The sequence below is a fragment of the Lissotriton vulgaris genome, chromosome 5, assembly GCF_964263255.1.
Source record: "Lissotriton vulgaris chromosome 5, aLisVul1.2, whole genome shotgun sequence".
Lineage (NCBI taxonomy): Eukaryota > Metazoa > Chordata > Amphibia > Caudata > Salamandridae > Lissotriton > Lissotriton vulgaris.
This window is the reverse complement of record NC_141693.1, coordinates 1,353,326,474-1,353,348,873: the sequence shown is the minus strand read 5'-3', so window position 1 is coordinate 1,353,348,873 and position 22,400 is coordinate 1,353,326,474. Positions and strand designations below refer to the sequence as shown.

The following is a 22,400-nucleotide window of genomic DNA, read 5'->3' as shown; positions in this document are numbered from 1 at the left end:
TCTGACAGCCAATGCACTTCTGTAGCAATGACTGGTGAGCTGAGTCCCCGCTGAACTATTCAGCGTGGGCTCATTTGCATAATATCTGGTGTTCACCATCCTGCTGTGTTGCAAACACGGGAATGGGGGCAGCCTGGTTAGGGCGCAATTAAGAAAGCCAACAAAGGTAACGAGGTTAAATTGGCTTTAATCGTACCTGATCCTTTTGTGTGAGTGTCTGCTTAGGTTTGTCTCTGTGATTGTTTTTTTGTGAGGAAAAAAGTGAGAGAAAGGGGGGGGAGAATCGAGACACTCTTGGAAGGTATATTAAAGGAAATGTGTGCAATGCTTTGTGTGTGCACGTCTACTTGTTTCTTTCTTTGTGTGTGCACACTCGAGAATATATAGTATTGTGCCAAGCAACAGCATATAACAGTATGGAAACTGCAATTATTATAAAACACGGAAATGTTAAAACATCACCGCGTTTGGCTTTCGTTTTGTGTAACGAGTTAACCTGTTTTCTTTATAGAAACACATTTCTCATGTGTTTTAGTATGAGCTGCAACTAGTTCTGAAGTCAATAAGCATAAGCATAAGCCCCCTAACCCCGCCCACTCTTGACCCTGCTTCAGGGCACGTCGCTCCACGCACTGCGCGGCTCCCCGTGAGTGTGCCCAGGCTTCCCCGCTACTGCCGCGAATTCGCCGCTGCTCTGCAGCTGAGTATTCTGGGCTTCTGTTTTTTGGTTTTCTGTGCCTGTTTTTGCCGTTGTATTGTACTGCAATTGTGACTGCCCCCTCGCCTTCGTTTCCCGCTCTTTCTCTCCCCGCTCCCCGCCGCTGCTCCCCTGCAGCCCGTCCCTTTTTCTACTGTACCCCCTTCCCATTCGTTGCCCCGCTCCCGCCTCCCAGCTGCTCCTCCCTCCCACTTCGTCATTTATGGCGGAGTCCACGCACACGCGCAGCGGCACGCCGATTGTGCGCCGAAGGCGTGCCAAAGGCAAGCCCGTCTACGCCCGTCGGCGCCTGGACCGCGCCCAGCGCCAGGACCCCTGGCCCTCGACGATGCCAGCCCACCTGACGGGCGTACGCCGCCGCGACTCTCCACGCACTCATCGCCGGCCGGAACCCCGCCTGCCACCGAGCCACCCCGAAACGCACCCATGGACCCTTCACCTGCCAAGCCTGCAAATTCACCTGCCTCCGAATCTGCACCGCACCCGCCAAGCCAAGCACCAGCAACAATCACCTCAAGTACATCCTGCTCAACACCCGCTCCGTCCACAGGCACGCCGTCGAACTCTGGAACCTCCTCGACACAACATCACCAGACGTCGCCTTCCTCACAGAAACCTGGATGAACGCCTCCTCAGCCCCCGGCATCGCCATAGCCATCCCGGATGGCTACAAGAGCACCCGGAGGGACCGCGTCAACCAAACCAGAGGAGGCATCGCCATCGTCCACAGAAACACCATCCGCATCACGACCAACTCCGACGACAACCTCACCGCTGCCGAGCACCTTCACTTCCAGATACACACCGACCCCAAGACCACCCTCAGAGACACTCTCATCTACAGACCCCCAGGACCATGCACACAATTCAGCGGAGCCATCGCAGACTTTGTCAGCCCGCACGCCCTCACCTCCTCAGACTACATCCTGCTAGGGGACCTCAACTTCCACCTGGAGAACAACAATGACGGCAACACTGCCGCCCTGCTGGACAACCTCGGACTCAAGCAACTGGTGAACACCCCCACCCACTACGCCGGCCACACGCTTGACCCCATCTTCTCCTCCAGCAAACACATCTGCTTCAGCCACTCCACCGGACTACACTGGACAGATCACAGCTGCGTCCACATCAACTTTAGGAGAACCACAACCCACCACTACCCGCAACAGGTTCCCCGCAGAAGCTGGAGCAAGATCACCGCCGTCCAGCTCACCACCTCCCTCAGCCAGAACCCTCCCACCAACACGACGGACCCCAACGAAGCAGCCCGCAACCTCACACAGTGGTTCACCAACTGCGCCAATGACCTTGCACCACTGAAGAACCCTCCCAGCAGACCCGGCAGCAAGAAAACCTCGTGGTTCAGCAACAACCTCAAAAACTCCAAGAAAACCTACCGCACCCTTGAGAAAGCCTGGCGCCGCGACCTGACAACAGAAAACATGACAGCCCTCAAGAACGCCACCCGCAAACACCACCAGCTGATCCGCACCACCCAAAGGACAACATTCAAAGAACGACTGGACAACAACACCCACAACAGCAAGGAACTCTTCAGCATTGTTAAAGAGCTCTCCAACCCCAGTGCCTGCAACAACGACATCACACCCTCGCAAGACCTCTGCGACTCACTCGCCTCGTTCTTTCACCGCAAGATCGCCAACATACATAACAGCTTCGGCACCCAGACCATGCACCCAACCACAAAACCAACGCCCCCACCACCACCCTCTGCACCTGGACCTCGGTCAGCACCGAAGACACCACCCGCATGATGAACACCATCCACTCTGGCTCCCCAACCGACTCCTGTCCACACCACATCTTCAACAAAGCCGACTCCATCATCGCACCCCAACTCCGGGACATCATTAACAGCTCCTTCGCATCTGCCACCTTCCCGGAGAGCTGGAAATATGCTGAGCTCAGCAAACCCACCGCGGACCCCAAGAACTTCCGCCCCATCTTGCTCTCCCTTTTTCTGCCAAACTCATCGAGAAGACCGTCAACAAACAACTCTCCGCCTTCCTCGAGACAAACGGATCCCTCGACCTCTCGTAGTCCGGCTTCCGAGCAAACCAAAGCACCGAGACCACCCTCATCACAGCTACCGACAACATCAGGTCCCTGCTCGACAACGGGGAAACAGCTGCCCTCATCCTCTTGGACCTCTCAGCAGCCTTCGACACCGTATGCCACCGCACCCTGATACAGAGCCTTAGCAACACCGGATTCCAAGGATCGGCCTTGGAGTGGATCATCTCGTTCCTCGCCGGAAGAACCCAGAGAGTCCGCCTCCCCCCCTTCCGATCCGTGGCCACCGAAGTCATCTGAGGTGTCCCTCAAGGATCCTCACTCAGCCCCACCCTCTGCAACGTCTACATGAGCCCTCTCGCAGCCATCGCACGCCAACACAACCTAAACATAATTTCCTACGCTGAAGACACCCAGCTGATCCTCTCTCTCACCAATGACCCCGCCACCGCCAGAGACAGCCTCCAGGAAGGAATGAAAGACGTCGCGGAATGGATGAAGCTCAGCCGTCTGAAACTGAACTCAGACAAGGCGGAAGTCCTCATCCTGGGACCATCCCCCTCTGCCTGGGATGACTCCTGGTGGCCCTCTGCACTGGGCACCGCCCCCAAGCCCACGGACCATGCACACAACCTGGGCTTCATCCTGGACTCATCCCTCACGATGACCAAGCAAGTCAACGCCTTCTCGTCATCCTATTTCAACACCCTGCGCATGCTCCGAAAGATCTTCCGGTGGATTCCCACCGAAACCAGGAAGAAGGTCACCCAGGCCCTCGTCAGCAGCTGACTGGACTACAGGAACACCCTCTACGCTGGAACCAAAGCCAAACTCCAGAAAAGACTCCAGCGCATACAGAACGACTCATCCTGGACATCCCTCGTCACAGCCACATCTCTGCCCATCTGAAAGACCTGCACTGGCTCCCTGTCAGCAAGAGGATCACGTTCAGACTCCTCACCCACGCACACAAGGCTCTCCACGACATGGGCCCCAAATACCTCAACAGCCACCTCACATTCTACACACCCACCCGCCAGCTCCGATCCGTCAGCCTCGCCCTCGCCACCGTCCCACGAATTCGCAAAGCCACAGCCGGAGGAAGATCCTTCTCCTACCTGGCGGCCCAAACATGGAACTCCCTCCCCACCCACCTACGGCTGACCCAGGACCATCTCTCTTTCAGGAAACAACTCAAGACCTGGCTGTTCGAGCGGTAGCGACTCCCCCCCCCCTCCCAGCGCCTTGAGACCCTAGCGGGTGAGTAGCGCGCTCTACAAATTTGTTTGATTGATTGATTGATCACTCTCCCCATCTAAATGAGTACCTGCACAATGTATTTCCCATTTAAAGCACTGGTTGCAATATATCTTGAAACGTAATAAATCTAGTTTCATATAGCAAATGTGGTAATGGCCGCCCAGAGGTGGTGGAACAATGCAAAGTGATAGCACCCCTTTGCCAAATTTGGTGAGGGAGGTATCAGTATAAGCTTCAAAGATAATCTAAATCCATGCACGGTGCCCTGGGGCCTGCGAAGGCCTATGATACTCTGCTAACAACAGGTGTGACATCTTAAACTAAAGTGCAGCTGCAATAGCAATAATAACAACATCATTATTATTATATTTATTTAATAATAAAATTGTAAAGAACTCACAATAAGCAGAATCCTGCTCTAAAGCTACATATTAGGTGTCATTATTAACCATATCCATGACAATCCTTTTAGCAACCCAGAACAGAATGCTAACTTGGGGCTACTAAGTTCAAACCTGTGGGCTTCAGGATACACACATCTCTGCTCCGGGGATATTAATCCGCAGAGCTAAGCATTAGCCACCCATTCCTTTTAGAGTCTCCCAGTGCGAATGGGGTTTAGAAAGAAGTAGCAAGATCAAAGCAAGTTGGGGAGAACTGCTCTTGGATATTTATCTGTGCAGTTATCTGCTCCAACTAGCCTGTTTAGTCGACTCTTGGAGGTTGTCCTCCCTGTGTGCGCCACGTAAACTAGTATACTCCCACCTAATGAATTCTACACAGATTGATTGGGTCTCTTTCCTAAGGATAGGCACCTCAACATCCTCTTAAACTATAAAAGCCTACTACAAACTCATTTCCCCTTCCCTAATCTACTGATATAACAACATCTTGTTCCACACAGTAGCACACTAGATGTAACCCATTTCACTTAACCCGAAAATAGATAATGCCCACAGTGTTGTTCCTCGTGTGAATATTTTAAATAGGACATTTGCATGAGCTGACATTTTTGGGGGGCATATTGTCGACAGGTTTAAAGGGATCACAAACACAGGCAAAAACAAATTCAAGAAATAAATTCTGGATAATACATTTTCAAAAGGAGAACTTTTTATCCTCCCAAAAAATCTTTTTAGGGTAGACCAGCAATAAATATAAGTGGATCAGCTGGTGCTAATGCTCTTTAATCAATACTTTGCGATATTACACCAATGCCAATTCAGTACTATTCACCTAAACTACTTCACAATTAAATAGTTCTAAATATAATGTAACCCACATGATTACAAAGGCTTATCTTTAATGAGAATATATAGTGCAGTTGACACATTTAGCGCATTCATGTTCAACAGCAATCCTTTCTAGGAGTGCGTATGGCCATATTCCGTAAACATTTTTAACATGTGATTCACTACATGGCAGAATGTTCTAATTTGTAAAACAAAGGCCTCACAAATCCTGATGGGGTCGAAATCCCCTCTGGCTCCGTGAGGCCTTTATTCACAGCAACGGCTGTGAACAGACATTGGAATGTTGATGCTCCAGGCTTCTACTAGCCATTAGAAGCCTGGAGCACTCCATTGTTTTAAATGGAGCGCTCAAGATTCCAATGTTCTAATTTAAATTAATGAGCTGTATCCTCATCCTACACCTTTAAATCTTTTTGTAGTATATGAATAGGAATTCGCAGAGTCTAATGGAAATGAATTATAGATACCAACATTATCATTATTTGCAATTTAAAAACAATAAACATACTTTTAGAGGTAAACGATCTTCTGGCTTGAAAACAAATAGCATCCATCCATGTCATTTAGTGATGCCTTGCTCCGCCATCATTTAGGAGCCCCTAGGGATGTCAACGCAATTTGTTGTAAGACACCCGCATGAACTGCTTTACATCGTCTTTGACTTAACTGATCTGATAACTGAACTTTAGATTTCGTAATTTTTAAAAGAGGGCTATTTCTGTCCGTTATCAGTCACTGTTTAACAACATGCTGCAGCCTCTAGACTTCAATAAAAAAAAAGCCTTTGAAACACATGGAGTGGCCCATCATCAGATTTAAATATTGCGTGATGTCACAGCCTGCAATCTCATCATTTGTCTCTTTTTGTGAAATGACGCAGCAGCCAACCGTGGCAGTCTAGTTGAATACATTTCTACTAGTTCCATAAATTTCAATATTTCCAAACTCACAGCCCGTTCCACATCATAAAATGTAGTCTACTACTGTGTGTTTTTTTTGCTGAAGATGATACATCACCTCCATCGTGTGCCCTGCTAATAGCAGATGTTAACCTCTTCCAGAATCCAGTGGGTGCTCTTTCGCAGAGTGGATACACGATTCTTCCATCAATGCATTCTACAGCTTACAGTCATGGCTGCCACCAAATATCGCAATACTAACCCTGGAAGCAAAGGGGTAATGATCAAGTATCCTCCTGGTGCGACTACATCCGTGATGCAGAGCCCCGGCCTTTGAATGCCTGGACCCGTCAATGCAGGCACCGCACGCCTTCGATTGAATGCCTGGACCCGTCAATGCAGGCTCCGCACGCCTCCGATGCTCACGCACTACAGAGTGCACATTACTAAAACAAACATGAAGGTAAGGATGCCTTAATCCCCTCTGCAAAAGGAAACTCAAGCGAGATAAAAGGTGCGGTTTCATGAGCGCCGGGACGCCAGATGAAGGTGAGTCAGCATCTGACAAGACCTAACCTGGCTTTCTTCGATACACGAAAAGAAACGAAATAGTTTCCTCTGAAGGAGCATGTTGAGACCGGACTTAAAATAAATCGGCGATTTTAGCATCACTCAATTTTTTTCATTCCAAGGTTGGCTTTTACTATTTCCGCTTGCAGATGACTTAGACCTAATGATGATTACAGGAGGGACAACTGATTTAATTCTACTGTAAGGTGGAAAAGTTATACCATACCATACATACCATACTATACGGTAGGAAAACATTTACCAAAGCAGTGAAGCAGGTCTCCGTGCTGCTATTTTTCATATTACAGCTGTGCATTGGATGCCTGTGCTATTTATACCAAACATATATAGTTTACTATTTATTCAGTATTCACTTTGTTTCGTTGTTTCCAATGAAGCAATAGTCTAATTTCTCTTTTTTGTGCTATGGGAAAAAAGCTTGTAGGAACCAAAAAAGAGTCTTTCGAGAGTGCATATTGATTACAATCTTATGTGACAAAAAGTGACAGCATGACTTTGTCAGGCTGTCCTGGTTCGACGCTCAACCAAGGAATGGGGGCATGGGCCTGTTCTCCACGCAGCCTGCATGGAGAATGGGGAAAGTATGCTTGACTGCTTTGGGAGGCCCGAAAGGGCCGACCAAACAGCCGTTGCGCACTTAGGCGTGGGCAACCCACTCCTCCCCTGCCCTGCTTCGAGAGCAGAGCAGCCCCGCCCACTCACCCACCATAAAGGAAGCATAAAATGATAATAACTCAAAGCGTTATTATCATTTTGTGTTTCCTTTACTTTACTTTGCAGTGCACTGCTGAAAAGCAGTGGGGCGACGCTCCTCCACCATAGCGGCGGAGCCGCCCCTGCCTAGCATGTACTGTATTGGGTGAGGTCAATGAGGCAGTCAGAAAGTCACAGTCGCCCCTTTGGCACTCCGTGTTGAAAAATGTATCTGGGAAAAATGTACCCAGTGTTCATAAACACGACGTTTATGTACAAAGATTTGGTCCGCAGCTGGCAGCCGTTTCACGAGTTGTCTGCATCAGCGAACTTCCTTAATACATTCGATAACAGCTCCAAGAATAAAAACCAAAGGTATTCCAGGCAATATTGAGCAAACTTATCGGCTAATATGATTTTGGTCCAAATATCTGGCTTTACCTGTAATTCATCCGAATTTTGTTGTTTCTTCATGAAGACAATAATTTTAGTTTCAGCCAGAAAGTGATTTTTAAATAGTGACCAAACCTTTACATTTCCAAGCGCTTTACAAATGGGGAATTCTTTGTACAGAATACATATCTTCACAGCATAAGGCCCATTTATTTTCTTGTCCTACAAAATGACTCAAGTGTGCTTTATGCGTATCTCTCCTTTAATAATTTAATTATGACTGTCTAAGATTTCATGGAGGTGCTCAAGAGGAAATTGGTGTTAAACTTCCTTTCCCATAAGGGTGGTTTTCTCAGGACCATTAGCAGAGTGTTACAAAGCATTGGTCTGAGAAGGATAGGCATGTTCCGACTAGAATTCTTTTCATCAATATTGTTCCTAGTACAGTCTTTTAACAGAATTCAGATTTGGGATTTGTATTTGCAAATACCAGGATGGCCTAAGGAATGAATGGTTTCACAACTAAATGTACTTATTTTTAGGTCTGGTATGTAAAAGCTACTTGTGGCCCAAACATCCACCGAGCGTAGGGCTGGCTCACTGCTTTGTTGTCACTATTATTTGCTTGTTCCTATTAGTTTTCTTGCCTTTCTTTTCTTGTGTTGCTGATCCCAGGAGCATATCCTCTTTACCTTGCGTTTGATGGGCTACCTCAATTCCTCCCCACTGTTCACTTCTTTCTTTTCCACAAAGCCCTCCATGAGAGTGCTTTTGTTTCCTTGCTCTTTCTTGTGCTTTGTTGCTTCCCCTCTCAAATATCTGACCCTGTCTCTTATGGCCCCTCCCCCTTCACTTGCCCCAACCCACTCTTGCATTGTTCTTCTACCCCTCACAATAGTTGTTATTTTTGGGAGTGCCCATCAGCTTATATTTGTTGCTGGGCATTGCATAAAGTTCATGTGTGTGCTTTCGTTACTCCCTCTGCCCCACCCAATCCCTGTTGTCCCCCCTCTCTCTACCTTCGACCTCCCCACGGTTATTTATGTAATTTTTTGGGAAGGCTGATAGCTGCCATATGCTGCCGGGCAGCTCTGCTATACAAAAAATGCTTCTGCACTAATACAGTTACTTTTTTTTATTTGCCAATTTTAATGAAATATGTCATCTTAGATAGATAGAGAAAAAAATCATTATGGTATGCTATGCATGCCTACAGAATGATGCAGCTAGCAGCAGCAGCCTGATTGTTGTGTCTTTTTTCTCCTTTTTTGTCTTTCGTGATTTTTGCTGATCCTGCTCAGCATCACAAAACCCATTGGAAAAGACAATAAATCTATAATTATTGACCTATTTGATTTGGCAATGCTAAAGTCCAATGATATACCTTTTGGTGCCTCGTTGCATAACTCTTTTCGACAGAGGCTTCATTTTGCACAAAAAAAAACATGAATTAATATGAGTTTCAAATGTAAAAACACATACACTTTGCCCTCACTGAATATATTCATAAGAAACAATATTGCAGGGCGTATGGTGAAGATGACAGGTACTACTCTTTTTTATTCCTTCTACAAGATAGAGAATAATTCAAGGAGGCGGACATGTGGAAGTGTTAAGTTAAGGAATTGCACATGTTGGGACAAGCAACTACAGGACCGTGGGTACAAAGGAATCTACACAAAAGACAGGAGGTGCCAAGGATAGGCAGTTCTGTGGGTGAACAACCTGGGTGCAGCAAACTGAACCAGTCTTGCTTGAAAATAGCAGGAGGCGAGTCTTATGCTTTATTTAGCTACAATGAAGACAAGATAGATGAAAGAATAGAAGTGGAGAAGCATTTATACTACTGTACAATCAATCATTTTTTAACTGGTAAATATGAGCTGAAGTAATTTTGTTTGTCTTGGAATTTTTCTTCTGTAGTTCACATACGTTTTGTCCTTAGAAGTCAAAAAACTGTTTTTGTTTTCAGAATCCACTGCATTGGATTAGTATTTTTCATCTAGCGTTTTAGTGACTTTAGTGAAACGCTGAATTCTCTTCTCACCAACATGACCTAAAGAAATGGCTAAAGGAGCAGTGATCGGGGATTTTCTAAAATATCAGAAAAGGCAAATAGCTGGTGCACTATTTGGTACCCTTCATGTAGAGCTACACAAATACATGGGAATACAGATCATTCGAAATGATAATGTGTTTCACTAACACCCCTTTCCTTATATTTCTTATTGCACGTGTAATGATAAATTACTACCACATACAGTATTCAAAGACTTACTTTGGAGGCAGACAACTATAATAATGACCGTCAGTCAAGCTGAAAGCATTTAATGTGAAATCGCTGCTAACACCTTGTGATATACTTGAAAGGGAGTAGTGCAAACTATAGTCCTCCTGTGTTGCCCTCTTTAAGTTTCATGTTGCTTAGCATCATCAGGGAGAACATGAAGAATTGTTTTTTTATACTTTCCTTTATTCAAATCCTGGCTTCACTGTGTTTTTGCCTTCATGCCACCAAGATAACTCCATAGCCTCCCACACTAAAGACCAATAAAGTTTTATGGTTGACAGAAAAGGATCTGTGGACAATGCTGCTCGCTGCTAGACATTTCGATTTTTCTCATCATCCGTTCACTTTGTTGAAAACAATACCCACTAGATTATGGGTTTAAAAATATTATATAACAGTACCAGTTGCCCTGATGCATTTCAAGGGTTGCCAGCATGTTTTAGACTGTTGCCTGGGCAGTATAGAACATCTCACACCACAGACCGTCATTGTGTCTGCAATGTGGATACTCAGCTAAAACAGCCTAGTGTTGTACTGTACTGGCAAGATTTCATGTATTAAATATAAATCTTAAAAGCGGCTTAGGGCCCACCCTTTACCTACCTTACTTCCCACTGGCTGGCTCCCATGACACCTTTATATCACCTTTACTTACCACTGGCTGATTTCCACATGGCTCACATGTCACTTTACTTGCCATTGGCTGACTACCTCATGGTTTACAAGCCACTTTACCTACCTTGTTTCCTATTGGGCAGCGACTCCTACACGCCTCTGTCTTCCTCCTGGGCTGCGAGTCTTCCCTGCCGGGATCTCATGAAGCGTTCGCTGCTAATTGCAAATGAATGCTTTGAGAGGGAATCCCCCTCTTACACTTAGTGCACTTTAGAGCGTGCATCACATTTTTCATTTGCAATAAGCAAGCAATCCATTACAGCAGTGGCAGCCACCACATTCAAAAGGTAGTGGGGCGAGGGAGGGGGCGCGTAGGGGTTGGAGTGTAGTGGGCGTCGTGCCGGGTGCTTCCTCTTCGTGTGTCCCAGCAGAAGCTGGGGCTGCATCAGGCTCCCTGATCAATCCAGAGCAGGGATTGGCCTGAACAGGCAGCAAAGATGCTCAGGTCAGGGAATCAGTGGGGTTTCTCCAGCCCGGCTGCTGGAGAAACTTAAGTGCGCATGTGTGTTTTGGTTGGCCTGAGACGGCCAGTCAAACACATATGCACACTTAGAGAGTGCACATAGCATTCCTGCTACCTCCTCCAATGCCCCGGTCCCGAACCTCCCTGTACACGGTACCTGAACCAGCTGCTTAAAAATAAACAAATAATCAAATAATGCTTTATATTTTAGCTGCTGGCCCATGCCAGTGGCGCTACGCTCCTCCCCCATTGCGAAAGACCTTCCCCGGAATTACCGTGTACTGAAAATGTCATCAGTCCACAATATGAAGAGGCAGGTCCTGATAGGCATTGTACTGAGCAATTCATCTGCCTCTATAAGTCAGCTGGTTCAGGAATATTAATTGCACAGTTAGGTTTAACTTAAGAGCATAGCTTTAAAATTCTCCAGAAAAGTAATATGTAGAAAAGGTAGACACGAGTGATTTGAAGAATATTTAAAGTCTCTCTTTTCAATACGCGTACTTCCAAGTCTGCCTTTCTTTTCAACTACATCGAGGTGTGCACCATAGGCCCTGGAAGGCTTGATCCTTTGCACAGTTTCATGATTGTTTCGTTAGATAAATCTCCATACAATGAACCGGCCAATACCCAAGGTGAAGATGTCCAATATCGTGCAGAGATGTATGTGTTTGGTATGCCACTGCACATGACATGACCTTAATGCTTTAACCAATTGGATGCAGAAGACCGCACTACAGTACCAACTAATAATTGTTGATGAACACTCTGCATAATGCCCCATTAAAATATAGCACTCAATTGTAAATGTTCTGATGTTGTGCAAAACGCACCCTTTAAAACATCTCCCCCAATATATCTTATGAACTATCAATGGAATCATTCCAAAACGAGTCACCTTCATCTAGTCTTTTCTAATACTTTTTAAATTAGTCTCACGTAAAACCTTCAGCTGAATTCTAAAATTGCAAAATATTGGGTCAATTCATTAACTATATTAACTGGGTGAACCTCCTCTCACAGAACCTGAATAGAGTACCCAACACCCTTGCAATGCAGTTCACTTGAAGACATGCACTGTTAGAATGTAATCCCAAGGGGATCATAGAATGAACTATATCTGTGATACAGTCATTGCTTTTGGGGGAATTCAGGGAACAGACATTCACTTTAAAGAGTATCTTGAGCTCACATTCTTGTTGGGTTTGGGATATTTGAACCTAGGAGGATGCAATTGCATCTTGTTTTGCATAAAAGAAGGCACTGACTCTTAATTGCTGGGAAATTCTAGCTGGTTAATTATTAGACAAAACTCTTTCAAAGACCTGTTAATTCAATCGGTGGTTTATTGGGAGAATATTTGCCCTAAGACTGATGTTATGTTCGCTGGAAAGACTGCAAGGATGACCTTCTGGGGAAGCAACGATCTAGATTGGCATAAAATGGAAGAACTTTAACAGACTATTTGCTAACTTATTTATTAAATCTCTCATCTCTAAAGCATGTCCCTAACCTGAAATCTGGTTTAAGGATACACTTGTAATGAGAAGAACAAAACATTAACTTTAACTTCAAATATTTTGCAAACATACACAATGTTGACACATTTTAAATTGCTCTTCGTATATTTTTAATATGTTCTTCAATTTATAACATGTATATGTGTGGCATGTGGTCTCACTAGTCGCAGGACAGTGAAGCTGAATAGGTTACTTGTGTTATATTGTTGACCTGTATCCTCACATGTGCCCTTTTTGCCAGTCCTTATTGGTGACCTGGGATTATGAACACTGCCTTTTATTGCTCACCACGAGCTTATTCCCTACTTTGCTAGAGATATGAACAATTATAATGTTGCAAATGTTACAAATGTAAAGGTTCCTTGCTTTGCTCTATATAAACAAATATAAAAGTTGTAAATGTAATGCAAATGTAAAGGTTCGTTACTTTACTAAATGTAAGCAAATGTAAAGAGAGGCCCCATGTCGATCATGCTGTCTGTATTCAAAGGGTGTTTTTCCCAGTCTCGAAATAATGCATGTGCCAACAATACTGCACCTTTACTACAACATTCACTTGTGAGTCATTCAGGGAAACGTCTCATGGTGACTCAGCTGGTACTTTTTGCAATGATACCATATGCATAAAATATCACCCTGGCACGTGATATAAAACAATAGAGGGACAAAGGGGTCAAATGTACTCTAAAACATGAAAAGTACAGACAATGACAAATTATTCCGAAGTTTTAGCCAATCAGAGACAACTGTAACACATTTCAAAACGAAATACAACACTGGTTCTTTAACCACCATATATAGCTACAAAAATATGGCAAACAAACGAAAGCACAAGGCAACAACTAATTTGTATCGGAATATTGATGTCTGTCTCCAAAAAGTGCAGACATAGCCAGGTATTCTAAGTAGGCAACTCAAGTAGCATTTGATAGGTCTGATTTGCGCTAAGCCCATCATACAAAATAATGTTCTCTTCTTGTACTGGCTTGAACTCCTTTTCCAAACCTGTGTGGCAGTTGAAATAGCTGACGGCTAATTCCAGCCACTGGTACATTGCAAAAGATCCAGAGGTTTCTTAGTGTGCAATAAAGTGCACCGACACCCGACAACCATGTCTTAAAATTGCCAATAGAAGCTTAATTATAAATCCTCTACTACATAGCATGAAGAGCACCATCCCAGAATCAGACCTGCAGCTAGTGTTGCTGGGACTTGTCCTTCCCAGGATGGTCTATGGGAATGCCTACCTGAAGACCATTCCAAAAACCCAGCTTGCACCACTGAGAACAATTCTACACAGAGCTGCCAGACCACTCTCAGGCTTACACTGTGTCAATCACAGCACTCTGATCTTTACTTCATTAGCCTGATTCCCAATCCAAACATGATGCATCTCGAGATGGCCTGTCTGGCTTACAAATCGGTCTGCCTCGAAAACCAAGAAGTAATTCGAAACAAACTCGGGAAACATGGGGCACTAAACAGTACAGAACATGTCCTTCTGTAAGCCCCCAGTTTCAACAAACAATAAACCCTCAACTCCTCTTTCTCAGGCAGTACTTTAAGAATCCAGGCGTCTCTTCAATGTGAACACATCACATTTATATTAGACCTCACTCTATATGGTGGCAGAGGTCAATAGCAAAAGCACTGCGGATACTGCTAAAGGGTATGATCTTGTTCTCTTCATAAGGTGGTTATGTAATGAATAACTCTATTTATTCCGCTTTCTGAGACAGGAGAACACCAGCATATGAAAAAGGAGATATTTTACTCACTTCGTGCTTGTTGCTGCCACTGATATGTTATATGATTATGCTGTCACAATGTTACAATAAACAGCTATTCAAAATACAGAAGAGACCCTCCTCTGCGAGAGATACTGCATTGGGAAATCCTTGCAATATTTCCACGTTGCTCATCCTACTCTACATCTGCCACATGTAACTCCATTAGAATCCCATATAACCAGCATTTCCAAAAATAACCATAATAGCTATCTGAAATGAATTCCACAGTGCCAGTGCCTAAATGTTTAAGGCTTGTCACACGCATTCATGTGAATGTTTCATACTGAGACTTCATTCCACTACTAGTCCTCCATCATATTCTTTGCTTAATAAGGATATCTGCTGCTCAACCAGTGGCCACAGCATAGGATATTACACTGTATAGGCACGTGCCACTTCATCATAGAGGCCTGGAATACTATGCTTATCAAGCACAAACCACCCCATTCAACACAGGTATACAGGCATCAACACCTAATTTAAATGACAAGCCTGGACCTTTTTCATTTATTTTTAATCATATCTCCATTTGCCCCATTCACTAGCTCCACACGCGCTCCATCATAGCAATAGGCCAACATTAACAAATAAAAGGCTTAACTCAACTGGCCTCACAACTGTTGGTGGAAATCCTCTCAAAACCACCTGCAATTGAATTTAAAAGAGCCACCCACATTTCTTGCCTCGGTTTACCACACAAGCATCCATCTTTTTTCCAAGGCTCCATCCCCACCACTGACATACAGAAGAGCCATGTCAACCTTGACCAAAATCTTCCCAGCAAACCACAAGCAACCAAGCAATAGCTCACGTAATCTTCCCGAGGGCCCGCAGTGCCTTAATACATTAGGGTAATTGTTTGCGCTTTACAAATACTGGACATTTACAAGAATTATGTATATCTGAATTATAGGTTTCTTTAAAGCACAAGCTAAACTAGGAGGAAACAACGTGCTACAAATAAGTGATGGAGGTGGAGAGGGAAGATTTCTCAATATTGTAGAATTGGCGGTGGCGCTCAATGTGTACAGCCCATGGGATTGAGAAGAGCTTATGTACATATTAATGGCAGACAAGCTGTTAATTTTGAAGAGGATGTATTGCTGGTACCACACAGCCTAGGTTATTTTGAGTCGATTCAGTATTTTCTGTGAAAAGGGGTGCAAATGCATCCAGGTTTATGTCAGTGCCAATTCCTCGACTTTTACTTTTTCAAGGCTATGGTTCTGGTTGATAAACTCAGTTTTTGTGACATTCAGATACACTCTTGACATCCAGCCTGAATGAGTGTGAGACAACCTTTGAGCGGGTTAATGTTGTTGCCAGTTGAGACTGTGCTTTCATTTACAGGACACACACCACTAGCACCTGTGTAATTGGCCTCACTCCTGCTTTTCCATTGGAAGGCCGCTCTGCTTCAGCTAAGCCCACTCCACCATCGACTAGTTCAACCACCCCTTCCACCTACCCAAATCCCACACCCATCTTATCCCGGATCCTGAAGCAACTGCCTGCCTTAGTAATGAACAAACCTGCTCCATGGAGATACTCAATTTGTGTTTATATTTGTATGAAAGATGACTGAATGTATGTCCACAAAAGATTCTAGAGCTTCAACCACTGATTAAAGTTATCCTAACCTGTATACATCTATGCCGTTTGCTTGTTTACCTACGCCTTGGAAAGACAACAATCACTATGTACAGTGCTAATGTGCCTTCAAGAAAGTAAATAAAGAGACTAGTGGACGGAGAATAAAAGAGAAATCTGTCTTTTGTGATAATTGTAAGGACTTGAGGATGTGCCTAAGAGGGGATGAAATGTAGGCTGAGGTTTGGAACCCAGTAAATGTAACTAGTAAATAACAAATTGGATTCAGATAAATCACACCAGTATTCAGTTCCCTCTATAATTTGAATGCCCAGTTTCTTTCTTCATTCACAATTTTAGCATGCATTTGATGCACTCTGTAGGTGTATAGGATGTTGCCATGAATTTTACCTGCTGATAATAAACACAATAATTCAAGTTTATGTATGTTGGTCCTTAGTAGAATACGGGATATAGGCCCACATGCATCAATCTAGGATTTTGCATTTCTTAAATAGCGAAAATTAAGGAATCGCTATTTAGGAAATGCAAAATCCTATGCATCAAGAAATCCTAAAAGTTTTTAGGATTTCTTAATTTTCGGAAATTGCGATTCCTTAATTGCGAATTGCAATTAAGGAATGGCATTACATTGATTCATATGGGCCTAGAGGCCCATAGGAATCAATGCCGTTTTGCATTTCTTTTGTTTTGCACTCGCAATTTGTTGATGCATTTCAAGGGTGCAGAGGGGGGTCCAAAGGACCCCCCCCTGCACCCCTGAAATGTATTTTCAAGTGCATGTTTCACACACACATGTCCTAAGGACATGTGTGTCTGTAACATGCATGTTTAAAAAATGCATTTTTTTGCTTTTTTTTCAATTTTCGCAAATTAACACGAGGTTCAACCTCGTGTTAATTTGCACCTCCTATTTTAGAATTCGCATTTTTTTAAAAAATCATGCATTGCATTTAAGGAATCGCACACATGCGATTCCTTAAATGCAAACTCTTTTTTTAGAAGTGCAAAATATTCCTAAAAGTTTCATGCATGGCAAAAAGTGATTTTGGAATCGCAAACGGCCGATTTTTCCGAATCGCACCGTTTGCGAGTCCAAAATCCTTTGATGCATGTGGGGGTTAGTGTGCTGCCTGCCTATTTGCATTTTACCAAATGTATATAGGCCAACAAATAAAACAGTCCAAAAAAGAAAATTATTAATAATTTTTAAAAAATGTATCTTGTATTTTGGGACAGCAACTCTTATTAGTGGTTGATATTAAATTATTCGCACGAATGTGACATGTTCTTATGGTTATGCGTGTCACAACAGAGGGCCCATGGATACAACAATGATGCGAATTAATGGCTGTAATCAGTGATCTATTGTGTGCATACAGTAAACCGTGCGACCTTTTGACCAGTGATTCACCACTCTGTTGGTGTGAATGGGGCCTCTGTTCTCCTCCCGCTCCCGTCCATGGCCAGCACTGGTGGCGACTGTATCAAGTCGGAGAGTGAGTTACTGTTTGGTTTCATTCATGTGCTTGGAAGGGCCTGCTGTTTACATCCTCCTCTGGGCCTGTTTGCCGCTGCCCCCGCGCGCTCTCGTGCCCTTGTGTTACCGTGCTTGTAAAGCCCGCCAGCTGACCGTTCTCGAGGGGGACACATCTCGCGCTGGGACACAGCTGCCTTTTCTTCTTGTCTGATGCAAATGAGGCCAAACATTGGTTAACTCACGGCGCACCGCGGGCTCTAATGGACATGTTAATGAGAGCCATTTGCCTCAGATCTCCCGCGGCATCAGGTGGCCGAGGGGACACCTCTCAGCAGGTGCCTGCCCCTGATGACTTGTGCCCGCCACTAACGCCGGACGCGTTTCCTTTTCTTTCAAGTGAGTCTGCGGGGGGGAGGTGCCCTCGCTGGTGGTTTGCATAGCCGGGCATGCACACTTTAAGCCACTTCAGGGCACTACCCTATGATAAAGGGTTACTATACTGATATAGTAGTGACGTGAGGTAACATTTCTTTCTGAACTTGAAGTGTAACCTTAAAACTAGAGGCTCGGACCCTGGCCAGCCGATAGCGCCCTGATATGCTGATTCCATAGATGCCTTAGAAATATCCATATCTTTAAAGCCCCAACATACTCGTGCACTCAAGTGGATGGTGCAACTAACATATTGCTCTACTTTTCCTCTGCAAGAGGATGACGATTAAGATCCGCCATGTTGTCCAAAGCACTGCAGTGGGAAGTGGAGACTCGCCAGTCATGCTATGAGATTTCGCCTCCTGGGATGGAAACTTACAATATATGGTTAATTACTGGCGATATACTTTCTCTGACAAGGCAGCAGTAAACCTGGGTTTGCAAAGCCCGACGTCTCTAAGCCTGCCTCCCACCCAAAGGCACAGTGGGCCACCGAAAGCTTAATATAAGGGTGTAACCAGTCAGAGATGCCAATTCAAACATGGCCTGCAATCAACGTGTGCGGCTGCTGGGATGCGGAGCTGCACGCACATGGATACAGTTATATATGCAAAAAAAGCAAGAATGACTTGCAATTTCCCTTCACAGAGTTCAGAAGTTTACAAAAACAGCACTGGTTGCAGATTTCAAGGTGGAAGAACATAGAATCATTTGAACATGATTTCTATCGCACCAGCAGCGGTGTCCTATTTACTCTAAAATGAAATAAAGTGTACCGCGTGCTTAAGAGTCCTAGGTGATGTGTAGTGCTATACAAATATTTTAAAAAAATAACCAATAAACATAATTTAAAATGCATTAAATTAAAATTAAAGAATTACGGACTCCAGCTGCCTAAATCTGCCAACTACAGACCAATTCCAAAGGATTAACTCCAGGGGCCTCCCACCAGGTAAACTCATTGACGAGGGAGTTTGTCCCAGAATTAATAGAATAAAACAGGTTACAGTCAGATAGGAGGCACAGATTCACACCTAAAAGAAGCGCTGAATCATGATAAATCTACGCCGGGGACAATCTCAAGAACCCGGTTGACGTTGACACCAATGGAGTTAACTCAGCACTCAGCCTGTCTCGAGCACATGACACATTACACCACCAACTACTAGCCCAAACACTGTGCTCCAGGGCACAGCCTTCAACTGGATAAAAAGTTCTCACAACCTCCTTACAACTCTTTACTTTCACCAGTTAATTAGGCATTGTAGAAGAATCATCAATTGTTACCCTCTTGTCTAATGTTTCCCTAGCCCCCACCACCTCCGGATCTTGAGAATTACTTCAACCTTATCCAATAAAACTATGCCAATGACTTCCAAACCATTTTAAACTGGAATGTCCTTCAGATGTCAAGACAGCAAGACTCAACAAATGCCTTTCAACAGTGGAACAATGGAAGCTAGAGAAACATCTCAAAGTTTAAAACTGGACTACTCACCCGTGTAGCAAAATTATAACGCTAGTCCTCCTGGCTCTGATGCTTGGAAAGCAACCAATAATAACAAAATGTGGTATTGTGGAACTCCAGGTAGAATACTACAAATGCTGGTCCCTGGCATATTGCTTGGGAAGCCAGGGTTTCCTAGAAAGTAGAGACAGAACAGCGTTCACTTGGTGAGCTGACTCGGTGGAGATAGGATGCACTAGCTTGTTGAGGTGTTTAGGTTGTACTCAAATAAATGAACATCAGGAAACTTACTTTAGTGTGTTGCGTCCCTGCTTCCACACAAAAGAAGGAACAAACCTTCTCGTAATCATTGACTCCAGCCTCTCACTTCAATCTAGAGCTAACAAAGTGATGAGAGATTCATTTGCACTTTGAAAATATGATGTATCTTCACATATGTGGAGGCGCTCACACAGGGTACACACATCACTTGCCACACTGCTGTCACTTCAAGACTATGCAACGTACATTGGATTCTTTAAAAAACGAATTGGCAAGCTCTTCAAAGAAAAAAGTGCACCACAAGTCCTAACCAGCTTGAACACACTACCCCTGCTCTCAAGGAATTACACTAGTTACCATTTGGTAGAATTATATGCTTCAAAGCCATTTTCAATGCACAGTGGATGGTACATGGTGGGGTACCAACCTTATTACAATTCAGACTGTTTGTACACCCAAAGTGAAAACCTCAGATCGAGCTGGTTCCACTCCTGGTAATGGCCCTGTTTCCACAAAACTGCATAGGTGGAATGACCCTGTCAGTAAAACATGCAAACTGTGAAATATACTCCCAAAGAAAATAAATACGAGCATTCTGACACATGCACGACACCAAAACTCAACAACTATAGATAACACTTCAGCCCACACCCTTCTCACATCCACGTGCCACAGAAGTAGTAAGGGTCCACAGTCACTTGAACATCTGGGGTCCTGGTAAGGGGTGGGAAAGCGTTGTACAATGTACACCATAGAAACAAATAAGAAACCTGTGCAGTAGTAAAATATGAATTACACAATTTCCCTCCCCATACATAATTATTGTACACAGTATGTATACGTACAGTTACGAGCATTATAGCAAGCTAGCACTGTACCTGTTGCCCGTATATTACTTCAAAGTATCTAAAGGCAATGTTCTTTAAACAAAGGCGGCCATGTCTCAGTCATAAAGCTCCAAGTTACCAGATGTCTGGCTTTACATTATAGCGCAAGTTGCTGTCCTATCCCCGTGAAGAGAATACAGTACACATGTGCGACAACGTAAACCCGGACAGTACATCTCACGAGTCACGACACGTGCGTCTCAATGGGAGGCACGAAGGGTCTGTGCTGGGAACGCGACGGCGTTTCTGAGCATGAACCCTTGATCTTTTCTCAGCACTGTTTCTTGGCGCTAGCCATGTATACATACAGTTGCCGGAGCCTTGCTCGGTGGCAGGGGTCTCTCCTCGCCGTATCCTGTTTGACGTGGAACGGCAGCTGCGGTGCGCAGTTCTCCAGAGGATGAGCTAAGTCGACGTGAAGACTGCGAGTAGAGCCTCTCCCAGCAGCGACTCCACTCGAGGGGCTGGATGGTAGGCTGCGAGTTCCTCGCTCTTTGCAGCCCATGTGCACACGTTCCGGTGTCCAAAAAAGTGCCAACAAAAGCGATCCTCAGTGCGAGAGAAGGGAGGTAGAGGGACCCCGTTTCCTCGTTTCCGGCTGCATCTCCCACCTTTACTCATGTCCCGGAGCCGTCTAAAAGGAGGGAGAATGCTGCGGGTAAACACCGGCGGTCATCAGCTGACGCTGTAATTTACATAAGTAAACGCTGCATCACTTAAACCAATCTCTTTCGTTTTTGCCGTGTTCAGTAACCCGAGCCCGTCAATGGTAGTATTTTCCCAGGATGACCCGCGGACCCATATTTTGCGAGAATGCAGTTGGGTATATGAGTCACACTGATGTAAACAACAATTTATACAGGTATGGGCTATTTGGGATAATACACATTCATTAGGCGTTCTCATGCAACGTGGATGCGAAGGCATTAGAGCGCTCTCCACGAGCACAAGATTCCAATACACACAGTCATTTTTTTTAACAGTTTCACAGATTCATCTTCATCTTCTACAACAAATCTTGGCCAATGGATTTTACCTCCGACTACTGCAATAGCAGAGCTCTAAATATGTTTCATGTTCTAAATATGTTTCATGTCGTGACGTGAGTACTCTGCCCAGTCCTGATTTGTATGATGGTCTGGATTGACAGCGCAGCTTTCGCTAAACAATTATGCCAGCATCACTTCATCAGCAGAGAAAGGCTTTGACTCACACCCACGTTGCGAGCCAGGGGTACGATTTGTTTTGATTTGACCCACAAAAAGGTGCTTGCCCTTGAGCCAGCTGTGATCATTTTGTTTATCTAGCTGTTTTAGCTTGACATTTAAGGGGCATAAACATGGCATTGTAATGCTATTCAAGTGTCTTAGGTAACTAAATAATGTATGTTGTTTTTCTCAGGCAGCAGCACAGTCATTAGTGCTCCTCAGTGTCAATCTGATTCAAACTTGACGACTAATCTTGGAAATGTAAATATTTCTACTATGGCAGGCAGATAGATAGCCATCCTGTTTTGGGTGGCTGCAGTATGCATCTGTTCGACTTGTCTGCTTTGGCAATGGATTGAGTTATGGGACTAAAGGTGGTGGTGTGAATTTGAATAATTCTATCAACCGTAGCCAGTGGCAATACCATTGTGAAAAGATCTCGTCCCAAGTCCTTTGAGTGGTTGTATTTTG

General features: G+C 44.5%; 1 protein-coding gene across 3 annotated transcripts in view; it reads right to left on the bottom strand.

Annotated features, from left to right (window-relative positions):
• The window catches only part of DENND2C (DENN domain containing 2C), a 388,745-nt gene that overhangs the window by 351,730 nt on the left and 14,615 nt on the right, over window positions 1–22,400 (bottom strand). Inside the window, exon 1 of one of the 3 annotated variants that reach the window (XM_086923287.1) lies at window positions 21,030–21,358. The exons of 1 other annotated variant lie outside the window; for it this stretch is intronic. The gene's annotated coding sequence lies outside the window, so the exon portion shown is untranslated. Of the gene's footprint in view, window positions 1–6,429; window positions 6,575–21,029; window positions 21,359–22,400 lie in introns of those variants that run through there. One more of the 3 variants, XM_086923288.1, reaches the window with a different exon arrangement.